General features: G+C 38.6%; 1 non-coding gene across 1 annotated transcript; it reads right to left on the bottom strand.

Moving 5' to 3' along the window:
* Positions 1 to 17,297: 17,297 nt before the first annotated feature.
* trnak-uuu (transfer RNA lysine (anticodon UUU)) lies at positions 17,298 to 17,370 on the bottom strand. Its single transcript has one exon. It is a non-coding gene; the product is annotated as a tRNA-Lys (tRNA).
* Between the last annotated feature and the right edge of the window lie 253 nt (positions 17,371 to 17,623).

The following is a 17,623-nucleotide window of genomic DNA, read 5'->3' as shown; positions in this document are numbered from 1 at the left end:
ACTTCCGGGGATGTTACAAAATGTTTGATGGGGCATCAATCATTACAGGCGGAAATTCATCATATTAAACATTTCATTTGGATCGAGAAGAGGATCACCATGAGAAACAGAACAAACTGTTTGATTCCGTCTTTATTGGGGAGCTGTATCACAGCTAATGCATGTAAAGCCTTCAGTATGCGATAGTGAGAGTTCAGTTATGCCAGGGAGTGGGAGTGAAGAGAACTGAACTGAAATTTAGTAAATTCATATTTAAATAGAGTGCAAATCATCAAAGTGTTCTGTCACTTAAAACTTATTACAACACTACCAAGAGTGGGGATTGAACCCACGTGGACACTGTGCTCTGTCACAGAAACATACCCCGGTCTCCCACACAACAAGCAGGGGTACTCAGCACTATACTAATGAGGAGCGCTTGTCCGGTGCTCTGTTTACGGTCAGCAGTGATTTCCTCTTTTCCAAAGACATTTTCGCCTGCTCAGTAATTAATGTCGGTTTGAAGTCTGTTCCTTTTGTCTCCGCTCTTGACGAAGAGCAGCCTTACGTAGGAGACTCCCTTTCTCAAGAAGTTTGCCATCACCCTGCAAGAGAGAAGAGCCATCAACCAACGAGGCAACCACTAAGACACTTAACATTAACGATATGTTTTATTTATTTCTACTTGATGATAAGGGAAAAAAAAGTTAAATGTAATTAAGGAAATGTCTTTTTTCATGGGGAAAACAAGCCTGAGCAAATGTAAAGTTTAGAGCAGCGCTCAATAAAAACTATCTGAAACAGGTAGCGCTTCTTATGCGGATCAGTATATTCCGATACCAGTGGTTCTGCAGAAGAAATAAGAAAAGCTGAACTCCAAGCACTGTGTTGCCATTACTGCTACTCTGGCTGAAGCTGCTTTAAGATCTACTCAGCGGGCACAGAATGTTGTATGAGGTCAGACTGGTTTGCAATGTCTAAATAACAGTATACGAATTTAAGCTTATTTAAATAAGAGTATTTAGAACATAATACATGCTCCAAAAGCGTTAATCCTTCACTGGCTGCTATTTGAAACGCCTTCATAAATGACACGTAGTAGAGATTTATGCAGCTAGATTTTATGCTTCACCATACATTGCAGTCAGGAAAATAAATCAATTTTCTTTAACACCTCTGGATAAAGTTCTTCTGTGGAGCAGGTTTCAGACCTCTGCATACAGCGCCCTTGATGTCATTTTATTTTTACAGGAGCAACCATCCTGAAAGTTTTTTTAAAATATTTCTTATTTGAACAACAAAAATACATATAATACAAAAAAGAGCACATATGACGTATCAACAACATCGTCAGGGGCACATGCTATAATCCAATTACACTTTCTGAAAAATCTACTGTCCATGCAAATGTACATGCTAATCTACAGGGTTCTTTTCTGCACTGAGCTGCTCATTTGAAATCCAGAAGGCAACACAGACGCGCTCCTATACCAAGAGTCTTATCTGGACCACCTGGATAAAAAAACAGGAAACCTAAGCACTAATCTATACTGACAGCTTTTGAAAAGGAGCTCTGTAATAGGAGCTCACAAATACAAAGACAAGGTATAAATACTCCATAGGTTTAAAATTCAGGAATATGAATGGTCAATTGTTTACAATTGGAGTTTTTATGTTTCGTATGATTTAGCAACTTTTTTACAACATGTAAAAAAAACAGCACACCTAAATGACAAAGCCTTAGAGCTACAGAGAAAAACAAATTGCATTTAAAGTAATTTTAAAGGCTCGAGATAACATTGCACTATAAACGCAAATGTTTGTCTTCTTTGTCGCACTTACGTTTTGTTGCTTTAGCAAATTTCATGCAGTTTATTTCTGACACAAGACATAACAAGCTTGTGTATTGATGACAAAAAAGCAGGGAAACAATTTTCATTGACCTTGAAACTAAAATTGTTAAAAAGTAAGTTAAATGCACATATAGTAAATATATTTTCTCATATAACGGTGTGTTTTTTTGTCTAAGAATCCTTCATGAATGGTTTAACAGACACTTTGCATGATTAAAACAAATATTTACGAATTTTAACGTTTTATACAATAAAGTTTTATTGTGAACATGAGCCCTGTTTATCGATATCACCAATACAGTTCTGGATTTTATTCTGCCTTCCTACGGACATATGAATTTTCTTTCACACAACAGCTCGCATGTGTGGTAGCGTATTTGCGCCAGTGAGAAAAAGAAAGATGTTGGCTTTTAAATGATGAACCGTTTGCGTTTATACAAAATGACAAAACGTTGTCGCAGACATTGGGACATACTCTGTTTAAACACCTGTGGTTTTCTCTAATATTGGCTCCTGTGCTTCGGTCCATTTGAGAGAGGAGAAGACACTGAAAAAGTCCTGTGAAAGTCGATTTTGCACCTGCGCCAGTGCTGTAGTGGTATCATACAGACACCCATACAAATCCATCACACGCTGGAAGCTCTGGAAGGCAACGTAAAATATTGCTCTGTCCGTTGGTGGATTAGGTATGCACGTTTTTTTTTTCAATGTAAAATGCAATGTAAAAAGATCAAATTACATTCAAAATCGATTAATGTAAAAACCGATAAAGCTAATGTTTTTATCTAGTTATATATTTCTATATCTAGTTCTTCAAAGGTCTTTTTTAAAAAAAAATGTTTATCGCGATTGTGAAAGTTAGAGAAGGTGTGTACCAGCGGTTGCCTTCATATCGCCAGCTTCGGTATCGTCTGTAGCTGCGAGAAAGTTAAAAGCGCACAAGTGATCTGTCTTTCGTCAAAATATTTGCTGGAGCAGCAGGACGCAGAGTACCATCCAGCAGCTGTAGATGGTGCTCGGGGAAGAGCCGATTCTCTTTTCAGCACAGGGAGTGAGAATGAGCTCAGTCCGACTCCCAACAGAATCCATTCTGGTTCGGTTACTGTCAGACTGTGCGTCTCAGGCTCTTTGGATCACAACGTGAAAAAAAAAAACAAAAAAAATTGCTCACATCGTGTGATTTCCACTAGAGGAAGAGAAGATATCACCTTTAAAAAAATTAGAACTTAATATTTGGATCCGAGAGCACTTGGTGGTGGTAGAGGGGAGACCCCATTACCTGTAAAGCGCTTTGAGTGGAGTGTCCAGAAAAGCGCTATATAAGTGTAAGAAATTCTTCTTCTTCTTCTTCTTCTTATTATTATTATTATTATTATTATTATTATTATTATTATTATAAATTATTAAAATATCAGATTGTGTTTCTGTAACATTTCGTGCACAGTACGCCATATTTAACAAGAGAACAACAGTCTCAACGAGGCCTTTACACACAGTCTGGGGTATTTTCCCCCTTTATATTTTTGCCACTTTATATCGAACCTACAGTATTATACTCCCAAAAGTGCACAGTAGATTTTACTTAAAAAAATGCACAATCCAGCGCTGGTATAAACAGATGTGTGCCATGTTTGCCTTTGTCAGCATTTGTTTCAAAAATAAGTTCACGATACGTTAAAAACACAAAAAGCACAAACTTAATAACACAACGATACAAAATCAAAACCAAATCATAAAGCCAATTAAGTACCTATCCTTTGAAAACAGAGAACACCTTTATATCTACAAAAAAACCGTGACATTTGTATCTACATTTGAATTACAAAGCAGACCAAGTAGTCGCTGAATTCAAAGTTCAGATCTTGGCCAAAACAAGAAAATCAGACGTGAGCTGAATTCGGAACAAAAGCCTCTGCTTCGCCGTTTACTGAGCTTTTGATCAACGTCTGAGTGAAAAAGCCACTCTCTGGCACATACTGCCCAATGTAGCGTAATGTTTCGGGTGATCTAAATCCCAGTTCGACATCAAGTTTCCAACTCGTTTCCTTAGTCTTGTTTACCCACGAACCAGGATTCTACTGTATGAACTTCCGGGGATATTACAAAATGTTTGATGGGGCATCAATCATTCCAGGCGGAAATTGACTCTTTTTTTTCTCGAGGGATGATATTAAACATTTCATTCATATCGAGAGGAGGATCACCATGAGACACAAAACAAACAGTTTAATTCTGTCTTTTTTAGAAAGTAGCGTTTGTGATACATTAATAATATTTTCGTGGAAATATAGAAGTTGTAAATTTTTAAATTTATATTTGAATCAAAATGTGGTTTTGAGTCAAATATTAGCGTGTTCATGTAATTAGTTTGTGTTTGTCATTACTATATATATATTGCCATGTAACTAGAATTTGTAACTAAAGTTTACTAGTTGTGTTTTTTTTTATGATGATTAGCCATTTGTTGATTACAATTTAAAAGGTATGGGTTTAATAGTCGTATATTCTACATCTTTTGCCCACTGGGATGTGCCGGTTTTAATTGAACAAAGCTAGATACACATTTTCTAATGCAGCCTTCATTACAAGACAGTTTATTTCTCGAAAGCGTGATATGTAAAAAAGAGAAAAACGAAAATATATGGATGACAATATTTCAAAGATGAAGATATTACTTTTGAGAAATTGTCATTTAATGTATCAAGACGCTTTTCAACCACTGGTTTTAGACCTTTGCTATGCTTCCTGAATCATTTTCAGTGTTATAAACTGGGTGTGGAGGTAGCGATCACTTTGAAGAGCAGTTGACAGGCTGGAGCTGTTCAGACTACTCGTTATTTCTCAAATGCTTCCATCTTTTTCCTTTCACGCTAGGACGCGAGTGTGTACATGTGTTTGGTTTTCATTTCACTGATTCTCATTGAAGATTTGGGAATTAACGACGAAAGAATCTGTTGCCTTGGAAAGCAGAAGCTTTGGTTCACAACGATCTTGAAGACACGCCCATGTAGTGCAGCGTGTGATATTTGTACTATAAAAGACCAAGTGCTCAAAGTGACGTCTGCGTTTACCGTTTAGACTTTTCATCTCGGGCGCACTTTTAGAAAGCAAAGATAGAGCAGTTGTGTTGAATCACGCTACGCCAGCTGTCAGCAGAGTGGCGCAGCGGAAGCGTGCTGGGCCCATAACCCAGAGGTCGATGAATCGAAACCATCCTCTGCTATACACACCGTCAGTTTAATGAAGTGAATTAAAACTGATTTTTAGTGTGTGTGTGCAAACTTCACACTTACTGTATTCGTTAATCTTTACCAATAGCAGATGCCCAAATGTATCTTTGGTTGTTCTGAGATCCTTGATAGTTTCCTCAAATCCTTCCAATGAACATCCATATCAAAGCACAGTGTACGAAGTTAATTTATTATATTTATTACTATATTTATTATACACGTGTAAATTAATTACTTTTTCGCAGTAATTAATTTATTATATTTATTACTATATTTATTATACACGTGTAAATTAATTACTGCGAAAATAATTTACTTCGTACACTGTGCAGAGTGCCGTATACTCCTAGTTGCGGCACACACGATACATACTGTAAAAAGCCTCAGGCACTGTGTTAGATGTGTTTTCGACGTTATATATGCGTTTATTAATGTCGTCGATTTTACGGTTGCAATTCGACGTTGATTATACGTCGAGGCGACGTATATATACGTATAGCCGTATTTTCGCCGTGAATATACGTATATTCGACGAATCAATGCCCACAGCTTGGCATACAAGGGTTTTGCTGAGGGGGTCTTGCCACCTGCCTGAAAAAAAACAGTAAAATGTTTGAGTGCCTATAGAGTTTCTATTTTTATTTTCTTGAGAAAAGTTGATACCATTTCCTGGACACCCCGTCCCCCATCAGTGCGCGGTGCCCGGGGAAAAAGCTGTAGGGGGGCGTCTGAAATTCTGAGGGGGGGGTGATATTTCGGTTGAAACGGAGCTGTATGGTGCAGCTACCCAAATGAAATCTCGCAGCTATGCCATGATAGAAGATTACGACTAGCAATCTGGTATTTGCGATGAAGTTCAGTTTCACATGTTTCGTCACTCTCACGGTTTGTATTGCCTGGAGCGAAAAGTACCATAAGCGTTCATTTTTGCAGCTACATGGACGTTCTGAATCGTTAAGAAAAAAATGTTGTAAAACCAACAGAAAGCACAGACTGCTATAACTAGTCCTAGTTATATAACGATTTTAAGTATAATGATAAACTACTGCAAGGAATCGGTCCACCTGAGCAAACAGGATCGTAATGTTGACACTCAATCACGACACTGATATGTGCAGTTCCTGGACGGATAGCCCTCCTGCCCATCAAACAGACTGAGTGACTGTTCGTGTCATTTAGTGTTGTCTGACCATTGACAAAGTACAACTATTTTTTTAGGGTGCAAATTAAGTTAGGTAAATCTTTTTGCCCAAAACTGAAGGGGCGATATTCCCCCCTCCCCCCGCGATGCCAGGCCTGTCCCCATCCTATTCCATAATGTCATTATATATAATACCATACAACAGTGACCGATCCTTACTAACTGTATGCGTTATAATTGCACATCAGCTCATAGCAGGGGGCACATAGCCGTGATGTATTATCAATGTTAAATTCCAACCATAATATCGACAGCATTAATAAACGCATACGTTGAGAAAATATCGAACCCAGCATATTTTCCGGTTATATACCACAATGCATTGCTAGTATTCGTTTGTCACCATTTTGGACACGTTTTTCAAACGTAGAAGTATATCCGCAAATATCTCAGCAATCCTCTTTTGACGAGTAAGTATGAACAATAATAATACTATCTGAATACATACAGATCTTTCTTAATATTATTTTGATTAAAATAGTACGTGAATAAGCAGAAAATGGCACATAAAAATAGTGTGAATGGGGAAGATGACACAAAATCGTTTTGCCATTTCTCTATTCTTATTCTATGTTGTACTCTTAAACGTTGGGTACTCTTTGATTAGGACAGACTTTATTGCTCAACTGCTATGATGCAAGCCAAATTTTATACATTTATTTCAGCTTTGAGCTTAGTAAACCGTTCATTTTTTAGATTATACTAAAGAAGATATTAATCATCATTTATTTGGGAAGTAATATTATATAATTTTCTCCTAGCTGCGGTGCTGAAGTCCCACCCTACATCAACGGAAAAAGAAATAAAGGAGCACGCAATGTGTTACGTGAAGAATGTATATGCAAGGCAGGGGGCCAGGAGATCTGGACACTGAAAATAATAGGTTTTTGGTTCTAACTGTTAGGACAATTAGACAGGGTTTGCAAATAGTGGACAAAAATCGTCTTAACTTCCATTGTAATATTTTTTTTTTCTTGGAAATATAGAAGTTGTACATTTTAAAATGTATATTTGAATCAAAATGTGGTTTTGAGTTAGTGTGTTAATGTAATTAGTTTTGTGTTTGTCATTACCATACTGTATATTGCCATGTTGCCAGAATTTGTAGCTGAAGTTTAAGACTAGTTGTGTTTTTTATGATTGTTGCCCATATGTTGATTGTTGATTGATTGTATACAATGTATAATTTGAAATACATATGTTTCAGGTGTGAAAGTGTATTTTCAGAATACATTTCTAAACCTAATCATTGGCTTGGTTTACTTGTTTCTACACCTATAAAACCTATCTTTGATGTATAATAGACCTCTACCCATATACGTATAATAGACCTCTAATGTTATCCGTATAATAGACCTCTAACCATATACATATAATAGACCTCTAACCATATACGTATAATAGACGTCTAAAGTTATCCGTATAATAGACCTCTAACCATATACGTATAATAGACCTCTAAAGTTATACGTATAATAGACCTCTAACCATATACATATAATAGTCCTCTAAAGTTATCCGGAACTCCAACCATATATGTACAGTATAATAGTCCTCTAAATTTATCCGTATAATAGAACTCCAACCATTTATGTATAATGAACGTCTAAACATAGACGTATAATTGACGTATAACTTTAGACGTATATTAGAATTTCATTCTAGACGAATTGTAGACCACATTTAGACGTCTAAGGTATGCGTTTAATAGACGTATATTATACGTCTTTTGCCCACTGTGTTGGTTCACAACGATCTTGAAGACACGGCCATGTAGAGCACAGTGTGATATTTGTACTATAAAAGACCAAGTGCTCAAAGTGACGTCTGCGTTTACCTTTGAAACTTGCTTCAAAGTAAATCAAGACGTATGTCTGTCTCGCTGTGTGTGCTCTTATCTGTCCATCTCTCTCTCCTCTTCTCTCACTCTGTGCAGTCTGTGCAGAGTATCTGAAGGGGATGCAACACCACTTGGCAAAGAAGAAAAATTCTCAGAGGCAGAATAAAAAATCATTATTCTCTTCTCAGTCAGATTCACAGCTCAGACTCACACTCAGACAGAAGCTCAATGCTGTACTGCTCTCTATCCTCACAATCCAGAACCAGAAGATATTCAGACAATCAGTGCTGCTACATGAACAATATCAGACAGAACAGCCTGGACTCAAGTCACATTTCCCCCTTTTCCCCTTTCTCCCAGCCCTCTTAGAGACATAAAAGAGCTCCTGATTCTCCTCTCTGTGAACTGGGCTCAGGGGTCACTGATCTGGCAGCTGTGGGCTCTGTTCCAGGGCAGAAGCAAGAAACTTCAATAAACCCTTTCCAGGACTTCCAGCCCTTCAGTATTACTTTCTTTAATGTATATCAGCCTCCAAACATGTTTTTTAAGTGTTTTATAACACAAGTGAGTGTGGAATTATTTTTGTATTTATGTAATAAACACCAGTATTGACACTCTGATCAGTATATTGATTATTAGTAGCCAAAGGCCGATGGTCGTGACTTAAATATTGACCAGTTGACCAGTCTGTAGCTCTGAGCAGTGGGACTCAGATCACACAGAAGAAGATCTGTCTGTGTGTGATTCCACACCAGCCCTGGGATTCAGCTGCTCTCACAAGTGTCTCACAGACAGTCTTATAAATGTACAATTAGGTGAAGTCTAGTTACAATTATAAAGTTAAGTGAAATCATCAGACTACCTATAGAAGTGAGAGCTTGGTGGAAATAAAACCAGTATACACCTCCAGGATCAGGAGTCTGATCCTCCTGGCTCTTTTACTCTGAAGATTTGTGTAAAACCCTTAAAAGCGCTTATTTCAGGGACTCGTGCTTGTTCTCTACTGCTCCACACGGGTACGCTTTGTAACGCATTAATCTGTGAAGTAAACTATTTTTTTTCTGTTTAATGATTTTCATTCCTCGGTTTGTCGCTCTCCTTCTCCAACTGTTATAAATCGTCTCTCTTCACAGCCCGGTTTAGTTTTTTGGAGATGTTATATTTGTATGAAAACCAGGAGTCTCCTCCAGCAGAGATGCACTATTTTTTAAAACTTTTTTTATTAAACGTATAGAATTTAACTACAACCAGAAGATTAAGAAACATGTACAAGAGAAAAAAACACAACAGAAAAAAAACATATAACCACCAGAGGTAATGAAGTAAATTATGTGATCAAATTGTATTTTTACATATATCATGTTTTCCTTGATTTATTATTTCTCAGTTATTTATAGAATTTAAATAGTGTTTCAACATGCATGCGTTTCCTGTATAAAATAAAAATCAGCACTCACTTTTTTACAAAACACAAAAAAACCGCTTTTCTTTTTGCAACATTTCGAGTACCTCTGGCATTCATGAAAAAGACACAAAAGCAGCAGAGACGCGCTCTGCTCTGTCAGAATAAGCGCTGTGACGTCACAGACACCAGCCAGAGCGCCGGGATCAGAGAGAGAGACCGGGGGAGGCGCACGGAGCGCACGGAGAAGAGTTATTGATCACTTATCTATCGACAACCAATTATTTCAACTGAAGAACCGTAGAAAAATCGATTCACTTCACGATTGGTGAGTACTGATTCTTTTCTTGACCCTGTTTAAGTATCTAGAAAACAGTTAATAAAGACTGTATCGACCAATTACCATAGTGCGTTTAGGGTTAATAATATTCAATCCGAAATTACACAATGATTATTCATATTATTATTTAGGTAACTGTATCCTAGAGCTAGAAAATGATATTTCAAGTTCATAAATGTATGTAAGTAACAGTTTAAATGCATTTTTCCAGTGTTTATAAATCATAAGAATGGTAACCACGGCGACAGGCGCCTCGTCACTGCACGCGTCTAAGTGTCTCGCATTTGTCACAGAGAGCGGTGTGACGTCACGAGCAGCAACTAATACTAATATCAGTGTCTTCATGTTAATATTAGTGAGATTACAACTGGTAGTTTTAATGCTAGTGTTCATGTGAGTATTAATGACAGTAGCACTACTGATTGTTTTAGTTTTAATGTTCATATTCATGTTAATATTAATTATAATTATAGTGTTACTGTTGTAGTATTAGTAGTATTTATATTTGTGTTATAGTGTATCTGTAGGTAAGTGAGTTTGTGGTATCTGTGCATGTGTGGGTGCGTTTCTGGAAGTGTGTGGTGTCTGTGTGTGTGGGCTGTGTGTCTGTGAGTGTGTAGGTATGTGTCTGTGAGCTTGTTGTGTCTGTTAGTGTGTGAGTGTGTGGGGTCTCTGAGTGTTTGGTGTCTATAAGTGTGTGTCTATGAGTATGGATAGTGTCTATTTGTTTCTGTGAATGCATGCCTGAGAATGTGTGTGTATGGTTTGTGTCCATGAGTGTGTGGTGTCTGTCAGTGTGTAGTTTTATATTTGTATATTTTATAAGTGTATGTGTGGGCATGTCTGTCAGTGTGTGTAGTGTCTATGTGAGTATTAAAGCTGATAGCATTACTGATAGTTTTAGTTTTAATGCTAGTATTTATGTAATATTAGTGATACTTATAGTGTTAGTGTCAGAGTATTAACACTCATCATCATCATGTTAGTTTTCATGAGAGTATTACTGTTATTATAAGTATTATTAGTCTAGTAGTAGTTTTTGTCAGTGTTAGTAACAATGATAGTGTAAGTTTTGGTGATTGTGTTACTGTTGTAATATTAGCAGTATCTGCATTAGTGTTAGTTATAGTGTGTCTGTACCTAAGAGTGTATGTAGGTGTCTATGTGCATATATAGTGTCTATTTGTGTATCTGTGAGTCTGTGAGTGTATATATGTGAGTGCGTGAGTGTCTTATTGTGTGTATAAATGTGTGATGTGTCTGTGAGTGTAAATGTGTGTGAGAGTTGTAGCGGCGAGGCTTATTAATGAGGCAGAATTAAATGTTTCTGAGCTTCCCAAATGAGGCCCCATTTCTCTGTTCATCTCTGTGGTGCAGCCACAGAGAAACTATTCATGCAAGCTGATTTAAGGTTTGATAAGGACAGCTCCCAAAGGGGGATGCACTTAGCTAAGCCTGGCTATCATGATCAATGGTCATCCATTGGTGCATATCTGTCTAGGGAGTGCCAGTTGGACATCTGGACTGCATTCCTAAGTGTCAGGAGTAAGTGACTCATATCTCACCTTGATCAACCAATCAGGGACTGGTAGGGCCGAGTAACCCACGTGGGACTCTGATGCCCATGGAACTTTCAGCCAATCAATGAGCTGAAGTTCCTCCAGGTAAAAACAGGCAACACAGAGAGCCTGTGAGATTCAGATTCAGTAAGATTCAGTAAGACTCTGGAGAGGATTCTGTGGACTGTTCTAAAGGGAATTCAAAAGAGAATTCCAGGGCAGGACGGCCCAGGAGCAGAAGGCTCCCAAGGGCAGGACATTCTCGCAGCGCGCCTCCTGACCATCCTGAGACTCAGCCCGGACAACCACGGAACGGCCAGTGTGTCCGAGTTCCAGAACTTTCCTTTGTTCTAAGAGTCTAGAGTGGAGGTTGCCAGAGAGTAACCAGAGGATCCACCCGAGGTTAGCATCAGCAGCAAGCCTCGTGAACAGGTCGGAACTGTGGACAGCTGAATCACTATTCAGAACTAGCTCTTCATCAGGAACGAACCGGTCCTCTTCCTGACTTGCTGGGACCCACAGTCATCTTTTCTCCTGTGCACAAACTTTGCTAGTTAAAGCCAACAGTGAGCATCAGCAGCGCACCGTCGCAAGCCGCACAGCACAGCCTGGCACGCAGCCAGAGAGCGCGGATTGGACAGCAACAGCCTGCAACTGTTTCTTTGTGCCCGCAGGAGATCTGAATCCCCAAAGATTGGATGAGTATTCAACTTCACTGCATTACAGCTCGAGAATTCAATTGTTATCCCAACCAGTTGATATCAATTTAATTCCTAAGAGTTATGTACTTGTTTTGAGTATCTAATGTAGAAGTTGTAACCAAGTTCATTTTCGAAACATTCTTAATGAATGATATACTGAACGTATGTCCTCTTGATATATGTAACTCTTTGTAACTGACTGAATATATGCCTTTTGTATTCTGATAACCCTCTCGATAAGATCTGTTGGTTTACATGCATATTCTATGTATTAATAAATGTATCCTCGTGTATTAGTACCTGTGTGTGTGCGTTGTTTGAGTTATGTCGCATGGTTGGATTCTAAAGCCATCAAAAGAATCAACTTTGTGATTTCCTGCTACAATTAATAATTGTCTCAGTAAATGCCCAAACTCTACAGAACTGGTGCCTTCAGAGAGCCACTATGATTACATATTTGGTGTCCCTGAGCCGGTTTTCCTACAGAGTGCAGGTGTACAGTATATCTGTCAGTGTGTGTGAATGTGTGTGTAGGTGGGCTTGGGTTCCACTGATGTGTCTGACAGAAGTGACCAATCAACAGGTGTTGAGTTCCAGAGCCGCTTGCAAATAAAAACACTTTCTAGAGTCCAGGCCAACTTCCAGAGAGCTGTGAGTTCTCGGTTTTTATCAGTATTAGTAATAATGACAGAAGTCATTCCCACGCAAATGATTATTAACCAAGACAGACATCAGAAAATATCGCCTTTGCAATGATGTCACTCCTCTTCTTCATGAATTTTCTTTAATGACAGGACATTTCTATGTCTGAGTGCCTGCTGCAAATAGTGTGACTAGCCATTTCTCTCCAATATTTTCTAGTTCAGTTATTTATCGCATATGAAATATTATTCTCATTAAGAATATTTTACCTGCAAAGTCACAGTGAAACTACTACGGCGAATGAACATTTTATGGGTGGAAAACGTTCAAAAGACTTAATGTTCCAGGGAAGGTTTGAACACACAACCTCATTATAACTCCACTGTGCACAGCTACATGCATACCACACACTGACCAACTGTGCCACTGGACCTCTGTAAGGCAGGCCTACACCGATTGTAAAACTGGCACAAACGTAGGGCAAAACACTGGGTTTTGGCTGTGGATACATCTCCACATGGGTGAAAGGGACAGTAAAATAGTAAGGTAAATAAAAGATACTGAAATATACAGTATGTGCTCACTGTAATGTAGGAAGAGGTGGTCAACAAGCAAAACAGCTTTGTGGATAATGTGAAGTGACATTGTTTTGTGTCAATTAGCCCACGAATTGTGCTTCATGTGCCTTAAGCTGTGCAATTTGTATGGTTGTTGAATGAGATTGGTTTCTTCACAAGCCCGGTCAATTGCCAGAGGAGAGCTTGCCGACACACACCTTCATGAAGACTCTCTTTAAGATGATTACACCTTTCATTGTCAAGTCGCCTCCTTTGCATACAATAGTAGCACCAACACTAAGAGAAAGGATGAGAAATGGCATTTATCAAATGATTGCAGTGTTTGTTTGACTGAGGATCCTTGTGTGCTGAACTGGCCTCTGGAGAAGTGTAGTGCAGTAAAGGAGAAGATTTGTGTCACTCAAGGCTGTAACGGAACAGAACAATACAATTACAATACTTTTATGAGAGTAAATAATACTGGTGCATCACAGTTCTTATAATGGTGAAAACAGGAGCAACTTCTCTACAGTTTTGACTGAAGTATTTAAACGGCAAGAAATAATATCACTATGCAATTAATTAATGCAATTGAGCTCCTCTAAATGTTCTAGTCTGATGAAACAATGTATAGAATTAGGTGACAATATCAGAATTCATTCAAATACACAAGATTAATTTTCAGCAGCAAAAATACGCTCGAAAATATTTTACAAGAAAGAAACCTTACATTCACCTAAATCAACATTCACCCTCTACATTAGCAGAGAACAGTAGGACAGTTAGTTAGTGTCACTGGACACTCTGTCACAGAGGCTGATCTCTTCAGACTTCAATGAGTCTTCCAACTTGTCGTAGCTGTTGAAGAAGCACCTGTTGAATCTCAACCGAGATTTCCTGAGAAATCATTCAGCGACCGATTCCTCCTTCTGGACTCTACACTGAGCTGAAAGCTGCGCGAATTCCTCACTGTATGTCCTGTACTGTTACATGCGCTCTTGTGTAGATTATCTACTTGGAGAAATGTGACAAGAACACATTGAACTTTTTCCATATGTGAAGGAAAATGCTAAAGAGCCTGAAAACTTTGAACAGTTAAGTTTGCGTGCTTTATATACTGTATATTCTTTACTATACTTTACTTTACATACTTGGGGTGGAGCAGTGGCTCTGTGGCTAAGGATCTGCACCTGTGGTTGGAAGGTTGCTCATTCAAATCCCTCTGCCAGCAGAGGAATCCTACTCCACTGGGCTCCTGAGCAAGGCCCTTAACCCCAACTGCTCCAGGGCACCATACAATGGCAGATCCTGTGCTCTGACCCCAGGCTCTCTCCTTATCTGTGTGTCTCATGGAGAGCAAGCTGGGGTATGCAAAAAGATCATTCTTAATGCAATAAATTGTAAAGGGTTAATAAAGTGATGTTATTTTTATTATTCCTTACAGCAGAGCAAACAAATTGTTACAAAAAACACCAGCTAATGTCCACCAGCGGAATTAACATTAATATACTGTAAAGTGCTGTTACTTGGGAGTGTTAATCTACAGATAAATTAAACAAATGGCATTTATAGCTCTAAAGAGGTTGACATAGACGTCTGTAACAGATCTTTTCAGTTCATTGCTGTTCTTCTGACTTGGTGAGCCTTTGGAATTTTAAAAGCGTTTTGCTTGTCTCTCATGTGGTCTGTGTACCAGTCCATTAAGAGCCGCACTATCACTGTGTCGTGTGTGGTCCTACAGAGCTACACAGCTATCTACTGGAGTCGTCTTCTGTCCATTGCAGTTGAGAACAGATTTAATACGGAGCTGCGCAGAAATTTCTGCGGCAAATATCGCTGCAGAACTAGCCCGTGCACAACAACGAAGAGAAAAAGAAATACCACAGGGTCGCCCATAAGAGGGAATAATAGAAATAAATTGTTCAAACAATTACAACACTCGTCCTCTTACAGTGGTCTCATGTTATTTTTCTTGCCATAAGAACAGTGGGATTGTTCAACTGTATTGTTCCCCAAATGGTTGAATAATAATAATGATGATAATAATAGTGGTGGTAGCTGATCGTTCTTGTCCGTGACCGAGTGACCTGTGTGAATACAGTATGTTGATTTATTCTCCTCAAGGCATCGCTTTAGCAAATCAAAGAGCGTGGGTTTTAACCCATTCAGTGCTTATTTCAACTAACGCCATGTTCCTTTTTCTAGGTCTTCAAATAGTTTACAATGTAGAGGTATCTTTAGTAATAAGAAAAAAGCTGCACCTCGGAGATCCATCTCACAAAAGCAGACTTCTTAAAGTGCACTTATGAGCTGTAGAACCTGAAGGAGTTCTCTCTCCTGGATATTAAACATGCAGATAATGAAATCAGTGATTTATGATTTCTGCAACCTTCCAATAAATACATCTAAGACATGTAACAAACCCATTGTGCAGCTCCAGTGGCACAGTTGGTCAGTACATCATACTTATATAGCAGTACGTAGTGGAGTCATGCTGAAGTTGTGAGTTCAAGCCTGCAGCAGTTTTGCCTGTGATTTCAGCTGCAGAAACTTTCTGTTGGATTTAGGTTGGTTCTTCTGTTACTTTTTCCGCTCGATGGAGCTTTTTTAATACAGGCACACCTGCTTCCTCGGCATTTTATTTTATCGCTGCTCACAAACCAACATACTGCAGACACCTCTGATACTGTCACTGCTTGTGGGCCACATGTTCCTGCTGTCAGCCTGCTATACCATGCTCATGAATGGGATTCTTTGGTTGTTTGAGTACATAAATCAAAGACACTGCGTTCAGCATATTCACATCAGGCACTCGGACAGAGATAAACCCAGAGAAAATCTTCTCACATTTTAATCTGTAACTGCAGGATTCAACAAATTGTTAATTATCTCAACTTCACTTACAATCTTTAAACAATTTACAAGGCCCACAGTTGATGACATTTGGTTCCGGCACACATCAGTTGCTTGGAATATCATTGTAATATTTAATTTGCTTTCCCATCACACCACTTTTATTAATAATGAAGTTTATCAATACACGTTTGTTTAAAACATGTCATTTATTATTGATACAGTTTCATTCTGTCTTTATTAGGAGCTGTATCACAGCTAATGCATGTAAAGCCTTAGGTATGTGATAGTGAGAGTTCAGTTATCCCAGGGAGTGAAGAGAGCTGAAATTTAGTAAATACATATTTTAATAGAGTGTAAATCTTCAAAGTGTTCTGTCACTTCAAAAGCAAATTACAAGAGCACGGATTGAACCCACATAGACATTTGCTTATTGGGCTTAAGTCCAACACCTTAACCACTCAGCCATCCCGAAAAACAGTTTCAGCTCTGTGTTACACAGTTCATTGAATATATTTGTTCATTGAATATATTAATTTAATATATTTGTTATATTTTTGAATGGAATGGGACTGTACACTGGTGGTTCCCAGGGGAAAACAGGGTTATTGAGCCATTGGGTATTCTGAGAATAAATTGGGTGGGTGAATATAACCGTGTGGTAAAGTAAAACAGTCTTCTTAGATGAAGCGCTACAGATGCAGCCCCTGAAAGTGTATAAGACTTACATTTATAGTACTGCTGACACAAATGGAGCCTCTACATCAGACCGAAATAGCGATGTGTTCGCTTAGTTGTGCGTAGGATCTCCTCATGAATCTGTCTCATTCATCAGTGGAAATAGAAGCCGTCACTGTAAACTCGGACGTGATGTTCCGCAGATGTACAGTGTGCCTTTCCTCTTGTTGTATTCAAGAGTACTCACTGTGTGAGCTCCTCACTGCGTTTCCTTTTCTTTTCCTGTGATTATCTACGTGGAGTGTGGTGACAAAATAGTCTTGAACATTTTCGGTTTGTGAAAGGAAACACTAAAGAAAATACAAGTGATTAACTTTTAAAATATCGACAGTACAGCTAGAAGAGTGGAAGATAAAATACGATTTATAATTAAATTCACAATACACTTAAGGAAAACACAAACGCCCAAACAGGGACTTGAACCCTGGACACTCAGATTAAAAGTCTGATGCTCTACCGACTGAGCTATCCGGGCTCTGTACAGTGAATGATACTGCTGTGATCCTCGCAAGTCACATGTCTCTTCTTGTGCCGAAGCGCAGTCATACAGTACCTGACCCGTCTGGAATGTCTACTGACAGACTTTATCCAGAAGCGACGGCACCACTCCCAGTAGAATGAGTGAGAAATACAGCATGACATGGGGAGGTAAGGGGCTCCCACAATTCCTCTTTCCTCACATTACTGATTTTTTCAATAGCATTTTGACCTTTTTTCACATTCAGATT

The sequence above is a fragment of the Lepisosteus oculatus genome, chromosome 14, assembly GCF_040954835.1.
Source record: "Lepisosteus oculatus isolate fLepOcu1 chromosome 14, fLepOcu1.hap2, whole genome shotgun sequence".
Classification (NCBI taxonomy): domain Eukaryota; kingdom Metazoa; phylum Chordata; class Actinopteri; order Semionotiformes; family Lepisosteidae; genus Lepisosteus; species Lepisosteus oculatus.
Note: the sequence above shows the minus strand (reverse complement) of the source record. Positions and strands in the feature narration are given on the sequence as shown.